This window comes from Periplaneta americana, chromosome 5 (assembly GCF_040183065.1).
Source record: "Periplaneta americana isolate PAMFEO1 chromosome 5, P.americana_PAMFEO1_priV1, whole genome shotgun sequence".
NCBI lineage: Eukaryota > Metazoa > Arthropoda > Insecta > Blattodea > Blattidae > Periplaneta > Periplaneta americana.
The window spans coordinates 17,321,614-17,343,050 of NC_091121.1; positions in this window are offsets into that span (position 1 = coordinate 17,321,614).

Genomic DNA, 21,437 nt, shown 5'->3' on the forward strand with positions numbered 1-21,437 from the left:
TTGTTATTTTGAATTATTGTTGACTTGTTATAGAGAGTTGGAGAGGTGCAGTTGGGATATTAGTGTTGAATAATTATGGCGAAATTAATGGCAGAACTTATGCAAAGCGTACAGGACTTTTGTTTTGTGATTTTACGTAATAATTGACTGAAAATTGTACACATAGACGTGCACTGCTGACTGAGCTTTTTCATAAATATTTAGAAATTAGGAGATTTAGAATTATAGCACTGCCATATTACTTGGAGTGTTGTTGTTTTTAGAATAATTTTTGAGTAGATATACTGTACTTAGAGAACTGGAATAGATACTCAGTATGGACGTGTGAATTGTTTGAAAAATATTTCTCAAAATCATAGGAAAATTTATTACATTCACATGCTTCTAGTGGTAGTGATGGTGTAGTTGTTTTGAATAGTATTTGTCTACTTGATTGGGGAAGTTGGACAGCAGCAATGGGGACTCTGGTGTTGTTTGACAATAGCTAAATTGGTGCCAGGGTTTGTAGAAGTGTGACAGGAGTTTTGTTGTGTCGTTTGGAACAATAATAGAGCTTACAGCTGTAATAGTTATGGAGGAATTACGGGGACTTGATTGTAGGATAATTATTTTTCCAACTTTATAGAAACATTCACATGCTTGTTTATGTGTTGCAGTCTTGAATAATGTTTAAGAATGTTATAGTGACAGTTGAATAGCTTCAATGCAGAGTGTAGTGTTCTATAGTGATTGGATAATCCATGGCAGGTGATATGTAAGTGTAAGAGTATTTTTGTTTTGTGGTTTTATGATATAATAATTGACTTAATATTCTGGTCATAGAGCTGCAATAATGACTGGGCTCTTCTATTGGTGTGAAGAAATTGGAAAAGCCAAATATATTACAAGATTTATTACATTTCCGTGGATGCCTTTAAGTGTTGTAGTGACTGAGAGCTGCACAGCTTGAATGGTGTGTCCAATGTCGAGTAATCATTACCAAAGTCATGCTGGGTCTTATGAAAGTGTGAGAGTATATATGTAGATAGAATTTAACACGTGAAAGATATATAATACCTTTATCGAAGGTGATATAGTGTTAAAAATTGTGTAATCAAGATGTATACCGGTATTTGTCTTGTACTTTTGTATAATAATTGACTTGAATTACAAGACAGAGCTGCATTATGGACTGAGCTGATGCAGAAATATTAGCAATTGGAAAATTTAGAATTACAACACTGTCGTCATAGTTTTTGGAATGTTGTTGTTTTGAATAATATTTGGCGAAATAATACAGTTACTGTACTTGGACAATTGGCATACGGAATTCATGCCTAGACTTATACCATTGTAAGGGTGGTTTTGATAAGTGCTTTTACATAATATATGACTCTGATCTGTTACTTATAGGGCTGAAATGCTGGATAAATATTTTTCAAATTCGTAGCTATATTCACTGCATTGCCGTGCTTGTTGTGTTGTTGTTATTGCTGCTGCTGCTGCTGCTGTTGTTATTGTTGTTGCTGGTGCTGGTGCTGGTGCTGGTGCTGGTGCTGCTGCTGGTGCTGCTGCTGCTGCTTTGAATAGCAATTGTCTACCTACTTCTGATAATTGGAGTGCTACAATAGCACTCTGGTTTTGCATAATGTTGCTAAATTTTTGGTCGGACTTACACAACTCTGATGGCATTTTTGTTTCACGGTTGTACTTTTAAAATGTCTTTATAGTGATGGTTATATAGCAGATATGTCGAATGAGGTATTGAATAAAAATTTTGGATATTTATAACAAGTATTGTAGTGTTCAATAATGATTGACTACTTCATATTGATACCTGGAGAGTTCCAATAGAATATGAACTTGTGAAAACGCATTATATATCTTTAACGTGTTACATTTCATGTTACCTTGTTAACATGTTTCGGACTGCTATCGGCTATCATCAGAACTGATCGTTGCTGGTCTTGGCACCTTTTGTCTTATTTTCTGTGGGTGTGTATGTGTGTTTGTGTAGTGTAATGTGGAGTCAAAGAGTGTGTGTGTTCTGAAATTCAGTTATGTGTTGAGAATTTCATTTGGATGTGTTTTTGTGTGTTTGTATATTCTGGATTGTTGTAGTGTTTAGTTTGTGGTTTCTTGGTTGGATGTGTAGAATTTCCATGTCTGTGTTGATGTCTCTGTATGTGTGGTTAGCATTTGTGATGTGTTGTGCATAGGTGAAAGTGTTTTGTAATTTTGTTATGGCTTTGATGTGTTTTTTGTAAAGTGTTTGAAATGATCTGCATGTCTGTTTTATGTAGAAGGTGTTGCAGGTGTTACATTTGAGTTTGTATATGCCTGCGTGGTTGTATTTGTTTGTTTGTGTTGTATGTGTGTTGAGATGTTTTTGTAGAGTATTAGGAAACAAAACAAAAGGTGCCAAGACAGCAAAGACCAGTTCTGATGATGGCTGATAGCAGGCGGAAACATGTTAACAAGGCAACATAAAATTTAACAAAGTGATATAGTATTAAAAGTTGTTTCATCAAGATGTATAATGAATATTTACTGTCTAAAAATCATTGTCAATTTTATGCCAGAAGTATGGAGATCTCAGAGCATAAGTTGCATTGGAGATTGATGTATTGTAGAAATTTTTACACAATAGGAAATTTATAATTTTAACCCTTCCATGCTTTATGGGTTGTTATTATTTTCAATAATAGTTGGGAACTTGATACAGATGCTTGGGCTGGTAAAATAGGGATTGTAGTGGTGAATAATGATTTTCTAAACTCATGTCAGGACTTGTACAACTTTGAGATTGGTCTTTGTTTTTGTTAGTGCTTTGACATTGGTAGTGAATAACTTTACTCTGTTATAGAAGAATAAAGGTGACTGAACTGGTGGGTGAATATTTTCCAATTTCGTAGCAGGATTTACAGCATTGCAATACCTTTTGTTGTCTCATTGTTTTGAATAGTAATTGTCGAGTTGATCCTGATTCTTGGACAGCTGCAATAGTGCTCAGGTCTTGCATAATTATTGGTAGATTCAAGTTGGGACTTGTACATGTCTGACAATACTTTTGTTTGAAGAATTTACTTTATAATTTAGTTTACACTGGTGGTTATGTGGCGGTAAGGATGTATCAGCTGTTGGACAAATGTTTTGAAAATTAATAGCAAGAATTCTGATATTCCTGTGCTTGTTTATGAGTTGTAGTGTTGTATAATGTTTGAGTACTTGATACTGACACTTGGAGAGCTGGAATAGGGACTCTGTGAATAACTTTGTCTTCCGCTTTACATGAAAATTGACAAGAATTAAAAGATGTAAAGCTTAATTACGGAGTGAGATGTGAGAGAAATGTTGACAAATTGGAAAAATTAGATTTGTAGCACTGAGATGATTTTTGGGATTTTGTTGTTTTGAATAAACTATGAAGAGTTGATGGAGAGGTTTGAACAGCTTGAATAGGGCTGTAGCATTGCATAATGATTTTCTAAATTGATGTGAGGTCTTAAACCTATACATGCTGCACGACTTTAACTTGATAATTAGAGGACAGTATTACAGCATAAATGTGATAGAAAAATGTTTTTATATTGCCATGTTTCTTTCTGGTGTTGCATAATGATTGGTAAATTAATGCTGGGACTTGTAGATTGCAATTGTCATGCTTGATAATGGATTGTAGTACCGAATAATGTTTGAGTACTTGATACAGACTCTTGGACAGCTGGAATAGGGACGGGACTGGACTGTACTGTATTGTAGAATGATAATTGTCATTTCATTACAAGCGTTGTTGCAGTTTGACATTATCTTTGTGTTTGCGCTTTACATGAGAATGAACAAAAAATGAAAAGATATATACCGTATGTGAATTACCGACAGAGCTGTAACAGAAATGTTTACAAATTGGAAAATTTGGAATTGTAGGATGCCAATGCTTGTTGAGGTGGTGTTGTTTTCAAGAATGCTTGAAAACTTGATAGCGATGTTTGGACAGATGCAATAGGGATTGCAGTCTTGCATAGTGATTTGCTGAAATAATGCTACTGTATGTCTTATGATTTGTTTAGTTGTTTTACATAAGAAGTGACTTTAGCCTGATAGTTATAGGGCAGTAAGGAGGACTGAAGATGTTACATAAATAATTTGCAGATTGATAATGACATTCTTATATTACCGTACGTGTTGAGGTCTTTTTGTTTTTAAGAGTAATTGAGGACCGTTTTTGCAAAAGTTGCTAACTGTAAAAACTAAATTTTACAAGAAACACAAAAAAATGAAATAACTGAAAGTTTTGCTATAGCTCTTACATAGCAGAAAGCAAGTTTTGAAAAAACGATCACACTTTGACACACTACTGTGAAGGAAATAATAAGATTTTCCTAATAGGCATCTAGCATCATGTAGAGGCCAGTCTTATGTTAACTAATCCACCAAAATCTCAATTTTGAAAAGTTTGCAGTTAACAAGTTTTGCAAAAATGGTCCTCAATTGATGATTTTACTGAAACACTTGAACAGCTGCAATAGAGGTTCTAGTATTGGAAATTATTTGCTTTTAACAGATGTGAGGTCTTATACCACTGTGAGAGCACTTGTTTTTTACATAATTAATGACTTTATGCTGTTATTGGTACCATACTTACATAGCAGTAATGACAAGTGAAGTGTTGTTTAAATGTTTTCCATATTTCTATGAATTTTTACTGTATTTCAAAGCTTGTTGTGGCCTTATTTTGAATAAGGTTGTCAACTTGATATTTGCAGTAGGATTGTGATGTTGCATAATGTTTGCTAAATTATTGTTGGGCTTTGTCGATCTCTGACAGGAGTTTTGTTTGATGGTTTTATATTTTAAAAGGGTTTACCAAGTTTGTTGTAGTGCAGTAATGACGAGTGAATTGTTGGAAAATTATTTAGCAAATATATAACGAGATATATTACATTGCCATACATTTCTTAAGTGTTGTCGTGTTGAATAATAATGGACTACTTCATACTGACGGCTTGAATAGAGTGTTTACTGTTGAATAAACATTGCGCAATTAATGCCGGGCATTATGGAAGTATTAAAGTAAGTTCGTCTTGTAATTTTACATAATAATTGCTATTAAATGAGAAGACATAGAGCTGCATTACTGAGTGAGCATTTGCAGAAATATTTACAATTGTAGCACTTTCGTGCTTTTTGGGGTGAAATATTTGGTGAAATCATACAGATACTGGTACTTGGTCAGTTGGAATAGGGACTTTAGTTTTGCTTAGTAATTTTTTGAATTCGTGGGTAGACATATAATTTTGTAGAAGTGCTTTTGATAAGTGGTTTTGCATAATAAATTACTTCAGTCTGCTTCTTGTAGAGCAATAATGAGTGCTGAACAGCGAGATAAATATTTTCATATTGGTAGCTAGATTTTCTGCACTCCGGTGCTCGTTGTGTTGTTATTTTTTTGAAAAGTAATTGTCGACTTCATTCTGATACATGGAGAGCTGCAATCGGATGTTATCTTGCATAATGATTAGTAACTTCTTCCTGGACTTGTACAATTGACAGTATATTTTTTAAGTGTTTTACTGTTTATAGTGTCGATAATAGGGCAGAAATGTCGAATGAGATGTTGGATAAAAATTTTCGATATATTTATAATAAGATTTATTACATTTGCATGCATTTTTTAACTGCTGTAGTGTTGAATAATCATTGATTACTTCATAGTGAGCACTAGGCACTGCAATAGGTATCTGTTGTTGAATAATGATTGTCAAATTTGACGGTAGACCTACAGAAGTTTAATAGTATCTTTATCTTGTAGTTTTACATAATAATTGACTTAAATGGGAAGCAGAAAGCTGCATTACCGACTGAGGTTTTACAGAATTATTTAGACATTGGAAAATTTATATTGTAGCATTACCATGCTTTTTGGGGTGTTGTTGTTTTGAATAATAGTTGACAACATGATGCACATACTAGGTTGGTGCAATAAGGATTGTAGTGTTGCATAATGATTTTCAAAATATATGTCGAGACTTGCATAACCTTGAGAGTGGACTTTTTTTTAGCGCTTTCACATGGTGAAAGACTTTAGTGTGTTACTTATAGTGCAGTAAATGTGACTAAACTGTTAGATGAATATTTTGAAAGCTGGTAGGAAGGTTTACTACATTGTCTATGGTGTTTGTTGAGTTGTTGTTTTGAATAGTAATTGTCGAGTTTGTCCTAATTCTTGGACAGCTGCAGTAGGCTTCTGGACTTGCATAATTTTTGGTATATTCAAGTTGGGACTTGTTCATCTCTGACAGTAATTTTGTTGAAGGAATGTTGTGTGTAATTTGGTCTACGTTGATGGATATAGGCAGTAATAACGTGTAAACTGTTGGATAAATGTTTCCTTAATTTTTGGGAAGATTTATTATATTCACTGCTTGATTGTGAGTTGTAGTGCTGAGTAATAGTGGCAATAGTCTGCACTGTTGAATAATTATTTTGATTTAATCCCAGGAGTTATAGCAGTGTCAGAGTATGTTTTTCTTGTGCTTTAGTTGAAAATGAAGGAAAATTATAAGACGTGGAACTGCATTCCTCACTGAGCTGTAAAGGAAAAGTTTACAAGTATGAAACTTAGAATTGTAGCTATGCCATGGGGTTTTTTTTTTTTTTTTTTTTTTTTTTGTGGTGTAGTGACTTTGAATAATTACAGTTGACTGCTTGACATTGAGAGGTGGGAGTGTAGTTATGCATAGTGATGTTGTAAATTGATTGCAGAACTTATAGAATTGGGACAGTGACAGTAACTTTTATAGTTCTTCAACGTGCTAATTGCAGGTCCGTGATGATGACTGAAGTTTGAAAAATATTTATTCAAAATTCATAGGAAGAATTGTTAGTATTGAAAAGAACAAGACCACAAGTAGCTTAAGAATGTAATTGAGGACTTGATAGAGATAGGTGGACACCTGGAATAGGAATTGGGATCTTGAATCATTGCTAATTTGATGTTGGGATTTGTACAGCTGTGACAGTGTCATACTTGTTTTTTTGCTTTTTTGTGAAAGGATGTGCATTATAATTTCCTTTAGAGCGATGGTTATATGGAAGTAATTACGTTTGAATTCTTGTATAAATTTTTTTCCAAAATTTGTAGGAAGAAGTAGGTATTATGTTTCTATCGTTGCCTATGAGTTCTAGTTTTGAATAATGTTTGAGCAATTAATATTGATACTTGGGTACATGGAATAGGGACTGTTCTGTTGCAGAATTATTGGTAAACGTATTATGTGTTTTTCACGTGTTCAATTTTATATTATGTATCTAACATGTTTTGGCCTATTATTGGCCATCTTGAGAACTGGTTGTTGCTGGTCTGTGTGCCTTTTGTTTTTTTTTTTCCTGTGGCTGTGTGTTTGTGTAGTGTAATGTGCAGTCAAAGAGTATGTGTGTTCTGAAATTGAGTTGTGTGTATATTTCGTATTGTTCCAGTGTGTTTAGTTTCTGGCTGTTTGGTTGGATGCGTAGAATTTCCATGTCTGTGTTGATGTCTGTGTAGGTGTGGTTAGCATTTGTGATGTGTTCTACATAATATAAAATTTAATACGTGAAAGACACATAATAGGTTTTCCGAAGTGATATAGTATTAAAAGTTATGTAATCAAGATATATAGTTATTGGTATTTTCTTGTAGTCTTGGAGTACCTTTGTCTTGCGCTTTACATGAAAGTTGGCAAGAAATTGAAATACATAGAGGTTAATTTCCGACCGATGAGTAAGAGAAATGTTGAGGAATAGGAAACACTAGAATTTTAGTACTGTGATGATTTTTGGGGTTTTGTTGTTTTGAATATATTGTTAAGATTTGATAGAGAGGGTTGGGCAGCTGCGATAGGGGCTCTAGGCTTGCAGAATGATTTTCTAAATTAATGTCAGGATTATAGCTGTAATGTTACAGAGGTTTTCATGGTGGTTTTCCATAATAACTTTAATTTTGTAATTAGAGGGCAGTAACTATTGGATAAATATTTTGCAAATTCGTAGTGTAAATTGTTAGATTCCCATGGTTCTTGAGTTGTTGATTTTAATACTGGTACTAATTGATGACTTGATTGCGAGAGCTTGAGGGCTGCAATAGGGAGGCTGGTGTTGTATAATCATTGCTAAATTGATGCTGGGGCTTGTACAACTGTGACAGTGCAATTTTTTTAAACAATTTTCATTATAATTTAGTTTACCCCGTTGGTTATAGGGCAGTAATGATGTCTCAACTGTTGGATAAATGTTTCCAATATTCATAGCAAGGTTTATTACTTTGCTATGCTTATTTATGAGTTGAAATTTTGAATAATATTTGAGTAATTTGTAGTGACAATTGTACAGCTGGAATAGGGTGTGTTCTGGTAATATAATAGCTGGAGTTATCGCAGTCTGAGACTACGGTTTTGTTGTGGCTTACATGACAATGAAGGAAAATTATAAAACGTGGAATTCCATTTCTCACAGAACTGTAAGAGAAAAGTTTATAATTTGGAGGTATTAGAATTGGAGCAATTGAATGATTTTTGGGGTGTTGTTATTTTGAATTATTGTTGACTTGCCATAGAGAGTTGGAGAGATACAGTTGGGATATTAGTGTTGAATAATTATGGCGAAATTAATGGCAGAAGTTATGCAAAGCGTACAGGACCTTTGTTTTGTGATTTTGCATAATAATTGAATGAAAATGGTACACATAGAGGTGCATTACCGACCGAGCTTTTTCATAAATATTTAGAAATTAGGAAATTTAGAAACATAGCGCTGCGATATTACTTGGAGTGTTGTTGTTGTTGTTAGAATAATTTTTGAGTAGATATACTGGACTTAGAGAACTGGAATAGATACTCTACTATGGGCAAATCCATGGCAGGAGTTGTGTGAGTCTCCGAGTAATTTTGTGTTTTGCTTTTACATCATAATTGACTTAAAGTATTACACAAGGAGCTGCATTACTGACTGAATTCTGGCACAGATATTTACAATTTGAAGGAATTGGAATTATAGAATTGCCATTCTGGTTGGAGTGCTGTTTTGTATAGTTGAATGAATTGCGATACTAGAATAGGGATTCTAGTCTCGCAAAATGAATTGTAAATTCGTGTTGGAATTTATATAATTCTGGCAGTACTGTTGTTGATTGCGTTTACATAATAAACTATTTTAGATTTAGGTACATTAATATGGCAGAATGGACGTGTGAATTGTTTGTAAAATATTTCTCACAATTGTGAGAAAATTTGTTTCAGCAATTTTTTTTTTCTTTTGCATAAAAATTTACTTTGCAGTAATATCCAAAGGCAATAATAACAACCGAAGTGTTGGGTCTTATGTAAATACATGTGAGGTTTTATACTAGTGTGTGAATGTTTTTTTTTTTTTTTTTTTTTTTTTTTTTTTTGCATTATAAATTAATTGAACCTGTCACATTTAGAGCATTAATGGCGACTGAACTTTTGTAAAAATATTTGGGAAATTCGTAGCAATATTTTCTATATATCCATGTTAGTTGTGTAGTTGTGGTCTTGTGGTACTGAATGATATTGTCGACTTCATTCTGATACTCGGAGAGCTGCAATAGGGTCTGGTGTTCCATATTGATTGCTAAATTTTTTGTGGAACTTATTGTATTCTGAGAGTAGTTTTCTATAGTGGTTTTAAATTTTAAATGGCTTAACAGTGACGCTTACAGTGGAGTAATGACGACTGAATTGTTGGAATAGTAATTTCCAAATACATCACAAGATTTATTACATTCCTATGCATTCCTTAAGTGTTGTAGTGACTGAGAGCTGGACAGCTTGAATAGTGTGTCCAATGTGGAGTAATCATTGCCACATTTATGCAGAGCTTATGCAAGTCTCAGAGTATGTTTGTCTTGTAGTTTTCTATAATGAATAATTGACTTAAATTACAAGACAGAGCTGCATTACCGACTGAACTGTTGCAGAAATATTTGGAATTGAAAAATTTAGAAGTATAGCACTCTAGTGGCTTTTGGGATGTTGTTGTTTTGAATAATATTTGTTGAAATGATACAGATACTCTACTTGGGCAGTTAGCATATAGACTCTAGTGTTGCTTAGTGGTTTTGTGAATTCATGCCTACACCTATAGCATAGTAAGGGTGCTTTTGATAAGTGCTTTTACATAATAAATGACTTTGATCTGTTACTTATAGGGCTGAAATGCTGGATTAATTTTTCCAAATTCGTAGCTATATTTACTGAGTTGCCGTGCTTGTTGTTGTTGTTGTTGTGCCGCTGCTGCTGCTTTGAATAGCAATTGTCTATTTCATTCTGATAATTGGAGTGTTGAAATAGCACTCTGTTCTTGCATAATGATTGCTAAATTTTTGGTCCGACTTACACAATTCTGATGACATTTTTGTTTGACAGTTTTACTTTTAAAATGTCTTTATAGTTATGGTTATATGGCAGATATGTCGACTAAGCTGTTGCATAAAAATTTTGGATATCTATAACAAGATTGTTTACATTCCTTGCATTGAAGTATTGTAGTGTTGAATAATGATTGACTACTTCATATTGATACCTGGACAGTTCCAACAGAAATCTACTTTGCAAAATGTATTATATATCTTTCACGTGTTAAATTTTATGTTACATTGTTAACATGTTTCGGCCTGCTATCAGCCATCATCAGAACTGGACGTTGCTGGTCTTGGCGACTTTTGTTTTGTTTCCTGTGGGGGGGGGGTGTTTGTGTAGTGTAATGTGGTGTCAAAGAGTGTGTATGTGTTGAGAATTTCATTTGGATGTGTTTTTGTGTGTTTGTATATTTCGGATTGTTGTAGTGTGTTTAGTTTCTGGTTTTTTGGCTGGATGTGTAGAATTTCCATATCTGTGTTGATGTCTCTGTATGTGTGGTTAGGCTTTGTGATGTGTTCTGCATATGTGGAAGTGTTTTGTAATTTTGTTATGGCTTTGATGTGTTCTTTGTGATGTGTTTGAAATGATGTGCCTGTCTGTGTTATGTTGAAGTTGTTCCAGGTGTTACATTTGAGTTTGTATATGCCTGTGTGGTTGTATTTGTTTGTTTGTTTGTGTTGTATGTGTGTTGAGGTGTTTTTGTAGAGTATTGGGAAACAAAACAAAAGGTGCCCAGAGCACCAACGACCAGTTCTGATGATGCCTGATAGCAGGCCGAAACATGTTAACAAGGCAACATAAAATTTAAGACGTGGAATGATACATATAATACGTTTTCCAAAGTGATATAGTGTTAAAAGTTGTGTAATCAACTTTATGAATATCTCCTGTTGAAAAATCATTGTCAATTTGATGACAGATGTATGGAGATCTCAGAGTGTTTTTGTCTGATGCTTTTACATAATAATTGACTTAAATTGCAAGCATAGAGCTGCATTACAGATAGATCTATTGTAGAAAATTTTACACGTTAGATAATTTATAATTGAAGACCTCCCTCGAATTAGGGTGTAACCAACAAATCTATAATACGCGTTAGAGGAGAAAAGAAAATAACTTCAAGGGCATGTTTCGTTAGGCCTATTAATCAAGGATACAAGTTTATTCAGCTATTGGAGTATTCTTTTATTGTTATAAATGAATGCTTAAAAATTACTTTTTTCACCAAAGTGAAGTATTTCATTAATTTGATGTTACACCGTTTTTCGAGGGAGGTCTTCAATTGTAACCCTCCCATGCATTATAGGTTATTGTTATTTTGAATAATAGTTGGCAACTTTATACAGATGGTTGGGTTGTAGTGTTGTGTAATGATTTTCTAAATTCATGCCAGGACTTGTACAACTTTGAGATTGGTCTTTCTTTTTGTTAGTGCTTTGACATTGGTAGTGAATAACTTTACTCTGTTATAGAACAATGAAGATGACTGAACCGTTGGGTGAATATTTTCCGAATTCGTAGCAAAGATTTATTGCTTTTTTTAAAGGCATGTTGGTCTGTTAAGTAGAATATCAATTAATGGATGAGTTTAATACAGTCAATATTCAACAACTCACCCATTAAAAGATTTATTGCATTCCAATGTTTTTTGTTCTGTCGTTGTTTTGAATAGTAATTGTCGAGTTGATCCTGATTCTTGGACAGCTGCAATAGCACTCAGGTCTTGCATAATTATTGCTAGATTGAAGTTGGGACTTGTACATCTCTAACAATATTTTTGTTTGAAGAATTTATCATTATAATGTGGTTTACACTGGTGGTTATGTGGCGGTAACGATGTGTCAACTGTTGAACAAATGTTTTGAGAATTAATAGCAAGAATTATAATATTCCTGTGCTTGCTTATGAGATGTAGTGTTGTATAATGTTTGAGTAATTGACACTTGGAGAGCTGGAATAGCGACTCCTTGAATAACTTTGTCTTCCGTTTTACATGAAAATTGACAAGAATAGAAAGACGTAGAGCTTAATTACAGAGTGAAATGTAAGACAAATGTTGACAAATTGGAAAAATTTGAATTGTAGCACTAAGATGATTTTTGGGGTTTTGTTGTTTTGAAGAGTTGATGGAGAGGTTTGAAGAGCTTCCATAGGGGCTGTAGCATTGTATAATGAGGCCTTAAACCTATACATGCTGCATGAATTTAACTTGATAATTAGAGGGCAGTATTACAGGATAAATGTGATAGCAAAAAGTAGCTATATTGCCATGATTCTTTCTGGTGTTGCATAATGATTGGTAAATTGATGCTGGGACTTGTAGAACTTTGACAGTTTTTTTTTTTAAAGAATTACATTACAGCTTGGTTTACACTGATGGTTATAGGGCAGTTATGACGTCTTATTTGTTGGATAATTTGTTCGTAAATTCATTGACAAGACTTGTTGCAGTTTCAGAGTATCTTTGTATGTTTGTGTTGCGTTTTACATGAGAATGAACAAAAATGAAGAGATGTATATATGTATTACAGACAGAGCTGTAATAGAAATGTTTACAAATTGGTAAATTTGGAATTGTAGGACGCCCATGATTGTTGAGGTGGTGTTGTTTTGAAGAATGCTTGAAGACTTGATACCGATATTTGGACAGATGCAATAGGGATTGTAGTCTTGCATAATGATTTTCTAAAATGATGCTATGTCTTATACAAGTGTGAGAATGATTTGTTTAGTTGTTTTACATAAGGATTGACTTGAGCCTGATAGTTACAGGGCAGTAAGGAGGAGTGAAAATGTTACATAAATAATTTGCAGATTCATAACATCATTAATTATATTACCATACGCGTTGAGGTGTTTTTGTTTTTAACAGTCATTGATGATTTCACTGGAAGATATGAAGAGCAGCAATAGAGATTCTAGTATTGGAAATAATTTGTTTTAACACATGTCAGGTCTTGTACCACTGCGAGAGTCCTTCTTTTTACATAATTAATGACTTTAGGCTGTTATAATGAGGAGTGAACTGTTGTATAAATATTTTCCATATTCGTAGCTTGTTGTGGCCTTATTTTAAATAAAGTTTTCAACTTGATTCTGATACTTGCATAATTGCAATGGGATTGTGATCTTTGCATAATGTTTGTTACATTATTGTTGGACTTTATTGATATGTGACAGAAATTTTGTTTAATTGTTTTAAATTTTAAAAAGGTTTACAGAGATGGTTATAGTGCAGTAATGGCGACTGAACTGTTGGAGAATTATTTAGGAAATATGTAACAAGATATATTAAATTGCCATACATTTCCTAGATGTTGTAGTGTTGAATAATTATGGATTACTTCATAGTGGCAGCTTCATGAGAGTCTCTACTGTTGAATAAACATTGCCAAATGAATGCCAGGTGTTGTGCAAGTCTCAGAGTATGTTTGTCTTGTAGTTTGACATAGTAATTGATATAAATGAGAAGAAGAATGTGTGGTTAGGGTTTTTGATGTGTTCTGCATATGTGGAAGTGTTTGAGTACTTATTAGTGGCAATTGTACAGGTGGAATAGGATCTGTACTGTTGAATAATTATCTATGTAGATTTAATGCCTAGAGTTGTGGCAGTGTCAGAGTGTGTTTTTCTTGTGCTTTAGTTGAAAATGAAGGAAAATTATAAGACGTGGAAGTGCATAACTCACAGAGCTGTAAAATAAAAGTTTAGAAATTGTAAACTTAGAATTGTAGGAATGCCTTTTTTGGGGGGGAGGGGGGGGTGTTGTGACTTTGAATAATTACAGTTGACTACTTGACATTAAGAGTTGGGAGTGTAGATATGCATAATGGTGTTGTAAATTGATTCCAGATCTTATAGAATTGTGACAGTGACTTGTCTAGTCCTTGAGCGTGCTTATTGCAAGGTCGTCATGATGACTGAAGTTTAGAATAAATATTTTTCTAATTCATAGACAGAATTGTTAGTATGGAGAACAAGAAGACGACAAGAAACTTGAGAATCTAATTGAGGATTTGATTGTGATAAGTAGTGTTGAATGATTGCTAATTTGATGTTAGAATTTGTACAACTGTGACAATAACATGTACATTATAATTTGCTTTACAGTGATGGTTATATGGCAGTAATTACGTGTGAATTATTGGATAAATGTTTGCAAAAATGGTAGCAAGAAGTATTACATTTCTATGCTTGCCTATGAGTTCTAGTTTTGAATAATGTTTGAGCAATGAATATTGATATTTGGGTACATGGAATAGGGACAGTACTGTTGAAGAATTATTGGTAAACATATCATGTGTCTTTGACGTGTTAAATTTTATCTTACCTTGTTAACATGTTTCGGTTTGCTATTGGCCGTCTTGAAAACTGGTTGTTGCTGGTCTTGGCGCCTTTTGTTTTGTTTCCTGTGGTGGTCTGTTTGTGTAGTGTAATGTGAAGGCAAAGAGTGTGTGTTTGTGTGTTCTGAAATTAAGTTGTGTGTTGATATTTTTTTTTTTTGGATGTGTTTCTGTGTGCCTGTATATTTCGTATTGTTCTAGTGTGTTTAGTGTCTGGCTTTTTGGTTGGATGTGTAGAATTTCCATGTCTGTGTTGATGTGTGTGTAGGTATGGCTAACATTTGTGATGTGTTCTGCATAATGTAAAATTTAACACGTGAAAGACACATTATACGTTTTCCGAAGTGATGTAGTATTAAAAGTTTGTATAATTAGGATGTATAATTATTGGTATTTCGTGGTAGTTTCGGAGTACCTTTGTCTTGCGCTTTACATGAAAGTTGGCAAGAAATTGAAATACGTAGAGGTTAATTACCGACCGATCTGTAGGAGAAATAGAAAACATTGGCATTGTAGTAATGTGATGATTTTTGGGATTTTGTTGTTTTGAATAAATTGTTAAGATTTGATAGAGAGGCTTGGGCAGCTGCGATAGGGGCTCTAGGCTTGTAGAATGATTTTCTAAATTGATGTGAGGATTATACCTGTAATGTTACAGTGGTTTTGATAGTGGTTTTACATAACAACTAAAATTTTGTAATTAGAGGGTAGTAGGTATTGGATAAATATTTTCCAAATTGATAGGGAAAATTGTTAGATTGTCATGTTTCTTGAGTTGTTGATTGTAATACTAATTGATGACTTGATTGTGAGAGCTGGAGGGCTGCAATATTGAGGCAGGTGTTGTATAATCTTTAAAGAATTTACATTATAATTTAGTTTACCCTGATGTTTATAGGGCAGTAATGCCGTGTAACTGTTGGATAAATGCTTCCAATATTCATAGCAATGTTTATTTTGTTGCCATGCTTATTTATAAGTTGTAATAATATTTGAGTAATTAGTAATGACAATTGGACAGCTGGAATAGGGTATGTTCTGTTGATATAGTACCAGGAGATATTGCAGTGTCAGAGTATGTTTTCCTTGTGGCTTGCAGGAAAGCGAAGGAAAGTTATAAAACGTGGAATTTCGTTACTCATAGAACTGTAAGAGAAAAGTTTACAGTTGGGAGAAATTAGAATTGTAGCAATGGAATGATTTTTGGAGTGTTGTTATTTTGAGTTATTGTTGACGACTTGTTATAGAGAGTTGGAGAACTGCTGTTGGGATTGTAGTGTTGATTAAAATTATTGCCAAATTAATGGCAGAAATTATGCAAGACTTAGAGGACGTTTGTATTGTGATTTTACATAATAATTGAGTGAAAATTGTAGATATAGAACTGCATTACCGACTGAGGTTTTGCATAAATGTTTAGAAATTGAGAAGTTTTGAATCATAGCACTGTTATATAACTTGGAGTGTTGTTGTTGTTTGAATAATTTTTGAGTACATGATACTGTACTGTTGAATAATTATGGCAGGAGTTGTGGAAGTCCCAGAGTAATTTAATCTTTTGCTTTTACATCATAATTGACTTAAAGTAGCACAGGAGGAGCTGCATTACTGACTGAGAATGAACTGAAATGAAGTGACGTATATGTGAATTACCGACAGAGCTGTAACAGAAATGTTTACAAATTGGAAAATTTGGAATTGTAGGACGGCCATGCTTTTTGAGGTGGTGTTGTTTTGAATAATGCTTGAAAACTTGATACATATATTTGGACAGATGTAATAGAGAGTGCAGTCTTTCTTAATGATTTGCTGAAGTGATGGTATGTCTTATACAAGTGTGACAATGATTTGTTTAGTTTTAGTAATGAGGACTGAAAATTTTACATAAATAATTTGCAGGTTGATAACAAGATTAATTATATTACCATACGCGTTGAGGTCTTTTTGTTTTTAAGAGTATTTGATGGTTTTACTCAAACACTTGGACTGCTGCAATACTGATAGAGACTCTAGTGTTGAATACTGGTTGTTAAATTGATGCTGAGACCAGTGCAAGTGTGACAGTAGATATTGTTTCAATTATTTGACATACCTAATAATTGGGTTTAATGTGACTGTCAAAGTGTAATAATGACATGTGAAGTGTTGCTAAATATTGTAAAAATGAATAGGAAGTATAATGAAGTTGAAATGCTTGTTGCATTGTTGAATAGATAGGATAACGTGCTCGTAATATATGAGATAAGATAAAGTTTGACCCATACTTTATACTAACACTTGTACAGTTGGAGTGGGGACTGTACTGTTGAAGTATTACTGTCAAATTCATGGGAGGACTTTTGTATTGTGATTTTACATAATGATTGACTTAAAGAAATATACATAGAGGTGCATTATCGACTGTCTTCTTGCATGAAAATATTAAGAAATTGAAAAAATTGGAATTGTGGGATTACCATAGTTCTTGGCGTGATATTGTGTAGATTAATAATCGAGGAGTGATTACAGATACTTGTTGGGCTTCATTGATCTCTGACGGAACTTTTGTTTAATGGTTTAAAGTTTTACAAGGCTTTACAATGATGGTTATAGAAACAGTGGTAAAATATTGTTGGTTGTGATTTGATGGCCTGATTTTATTGTGTATATATCTTTTTGTGTGCGCGTGTGCTACTTAGCAAACATTTGAAATCTGCTTGTGCAGACATCAATCGCTGTTTGTTGTCTCTCTCAGAAAGGAGGTTGACTGGCTTTTGTCTCTTGTGAGGGAGAAAGCAAGTGTTGTGTGCCACGCTGGTAGTGGGAATTACACAAGTTTGGGTGTGACGTAATGTGAAACCTACGAGAGAGTCTATATAAGGCGACAAATTTTCGACATAGAGTGAATCAGTGCGTTCGATGAGGAGATGGAGCCGTGCTCTCCTTGTCCAGTGCTCACCTTCTTGCTATGATGCAAAGAAGTAATTTTACTCGGAGCTGTGTACACACGGCCACCACTGTGGGAACAGGGAGCCGAGCCGTGCCCCTGTGTATTGCTTTCTACACCAACGGAATCTTCCTCACTTGTTACATATCCTAAACTTATTTTATTGCAGGCCTCATGTATATGTACATGTAACACCCAATTTCACCACATTTGTAACAGGACACGGTAAACTAAGATCCTATTTTCACTGCTTCAAAAATATGTAATCACCAATGTTTTCCTGCAACCTAAATGAACAGATAATAGAACGTGTAATATATGACTATCCTAAACTGAACTCGCAACGAGCAATATTCAGGAACAAAATTTGAAGAAAGAAAGGGTAATGGCCAGTTAATAAAATAGACATAATAAAATTGTACTGTAAAGAATTAATGCAATTTGTAAATTTAGTAGATTTTGAATAATTGTAAAAATTGTAACAAATATGTATGTAGTAATTAGAAGGTAGACTATATAAGTAATATAAATATAACTACAACTAGAACAATATTAAGAATAGAATTGGTATAAAATAAGAAGAAATGCAGGGTAGCATTAATTAGTATATTTATTATAATACATCAAATCTCATATGGATATAGAGGAAGTTATGTTATATAAAATAATTGTACGCATAAAATTTTGTACTAATCAACCATTCATGTAGTATTACTTTAATTGTAATGAAACATGATGTAAATGAATGCTTAAAAAAATTATTATTTATTATAATATATGAAATCTGTTATGAATATAGAGGAAGTTATGTTATATAAAATAATTGTACGCATAAATTTTTGTACTAATGAACCAGTCATGTAGTATTACTTTAATTGTAATGGAACATGATGGAGAAAAAAGAAGAAAAAAAAACACCATCTCCTCATTCCACTCCCCCCCCCTCTACAATCGATATTTCGCCAGTTCGCTGTGTTTGATCTGTCGATGATAGAGGTGATCATTTTCCGTGCTCATTCCTCATTTCTTACATACCCAAATTATTTTATTTCGTCTTGCTACAGGCCTCATCACTACCTCCAAACCACCTATTTCTCTCCCCTGATGACCCTTATCTCCCACCTTCATGACTTGGACTCTCTGCACTTATCCCGGCATGTTTGATAAAACACAACCATCTCCTCAGCCCCCCCCCCCCCCTCTACCATCGATATTTCGCCAGTTTGGTCTGTTTGATCTGTTGATGATAGAGGTGATCATTTTCCCTGCTCATTCCTCATTTCTTACATACCCAAATTATTTTATTTCGTCTTGCTACAGACCTCATCACGACTTCCAAACCACCCATTTCTCTCCCCTGATGACCCTTATCTCCCACCTTCATGACTTGGACTCCTTGCACTTATCCCGGCATGTTTGATAAAACAGAACCATCTCCTCAGCCCCCCCCCCCCTCTACAATCGATATTTCACCAGTTTGCTCTGTTTGATCTGTCGATGATAGAGGTGATCATTTTCTCTGCTCATTCCTCATTTCTTACATACCCAAATTATTTTATTTCGTCTTGCTACAGACCTCATCACGACTTCCAAACCACCCATTTCTCTCCCCTGATGACCCTTATCTCCCACCTTCATGACTTGGACTCTCTGCACTTATCCCGGCATGTTTGATAAAACACAACCATCTCCTCAGCCCCCCCCCCCTCTACAATCGATATTTCACCAGTTTGCTCTGTTTGATCTGTCGATGATAGAGGTGATCATTTTCCCTGCTCATTCCTCATTTCTTACATACCCAAATTATTTTATTTCGTCTTGCTACAGACCTCATCACGACTTCCAAACCACCCATTTCTCTCCCCTGATGACCCTTATCTCCCACCTTCATGACTTGGACTCTCTGCACTTATCCCGGCATGTTTGATAAAACACAACCATCTCCTCAGCCCCCCCCCCCCCCTCTACCATCGATATTTCGCCAGTTTGGTCTGTTTGATCTGTTGATGATAGAGGTGATCATTTTCCCCACTCCTTACTCAGTTCTTGCATAACCAAAATTATTTTCTTCTCCTATTGCTACAGGCCTCATCACGACCTCCAAACCACCCATTTCTATCCCCTGATGACTCTTATCTCCCACCTTCATGACTTGGACTCTCTGCACTTATCCTGGCATGTTTGATAAAACACAACCATCTCCTCAGCCTCCCCCTGTACAATCGATATTTCGCCAGTTTGCTCTGTTTGATCTGTCGATGATAGAGGTGATCATTTTTCCTGTTCCTTTCTTACTTCATATGTACCCAAAATTATTTTATTTCGTCTTGCTACAGGCCTCATCACGACCTCCAAACCAGCCATGTCTCTCCACTGATGACCCTTATCTCTCACCTTCATGACTTGGACTCTCTGAACTTATCCCGGCATGTTTGATAAAACACAACCATCTCCTCAGGCATCCCCCCCTGTATAATCGATATTTCGCCAGTTTTCTCTGTCGATGATAGAGGTGATCATTTTCCCCCACTCCTTCCTCAGTTCTTGCATAACCAAAATTATTTTCTTCTCGTATTGCTACAGACCTCATCACGACCTCCAAACCACCCATTTCTCTGCCCTGATGACTCTTATCTCCCACCTTCATGACTTGGACTCTCTGCACTTATCCTGGCATGTTTGATAAAACACAACCATCTCCTCAGCCTCCCCCTGTACAATCGATATTTCGCCAGTTTGCTCTGTTTGATCTGTCGATGATAGAGGTGATCATTTTTCCTGTTTCTTTCTTACTTCATATGTACCCAAAATTATTTTATTTCGTCTTGCTACAGGCCTCATCACGACCTCCAAACCAGGCATTTCTCTCCCCTGATGATCCTTATCTCTCACCTTCATGACTTGGACTCTCTGAACTTATCCCGGCATGTTTGATAAAACACAACCATCTCCTCAGGCATCCCCCCCCCTGTATAATCGATATTTCGCCAGTTTGCTCTGTCGATGATAGAGGTGATCATTTTCCCAACTCCTTCCTCAGTTCTTGCATAACGAAAATGATTTTCTTCTCGTATTGCTACAGGCCTCATCACGACCTCCAAACCACCCATTTCTCTCCCCTGATGACTCTTATCTCCCCCCTTCATTACTTGGACTCTCTGCACTTATCCTGGCATGTTTGATAAAACACAACCATCTCCTAACTCCCCCCCCCCCCCTGTACCATCGATATTTCGCCAGTTTGCTCTGTTTGATCTGTCGATGATAGAGGTGATCATTTTCCCTGCTCCTTTCTTACTTCATATGTACCCAAAATTATTTTATTTCGTCTTGCTACAGGCTTCATGACGACCTCCAAACCACCCATTTTCTCCTCTGATGACTTTTATCTCTCACCTTCATGACTTGAAGTCTCTGCGCTTATCCTGGCATGTTTGATAAAACACAATCACCTCCTCAGCCCCCCCTGTACCATCGATATTTCGCCAGTTTGCTGTGTTTGATCTGTCGATGATAGAGGTGATCATTTTCCTCGCTCCTTCCTCATTTCATATGTACCCAAAATTATTTTGTTCTCTTCTTGCTACAGGCCTCATCACGACCTCAAAACGACCCATTTCTCTTCCCTGATGACCCTTATCTCTCACCTTCATGACTTGGGCTGTCTGCACTTATTCCGGCATGTTTGATAAAACACACCCATCTCCTCATGTACACATGTATATGTACATGTATCACCCAATTTCACCACATTTGTAACAGGACACTGTA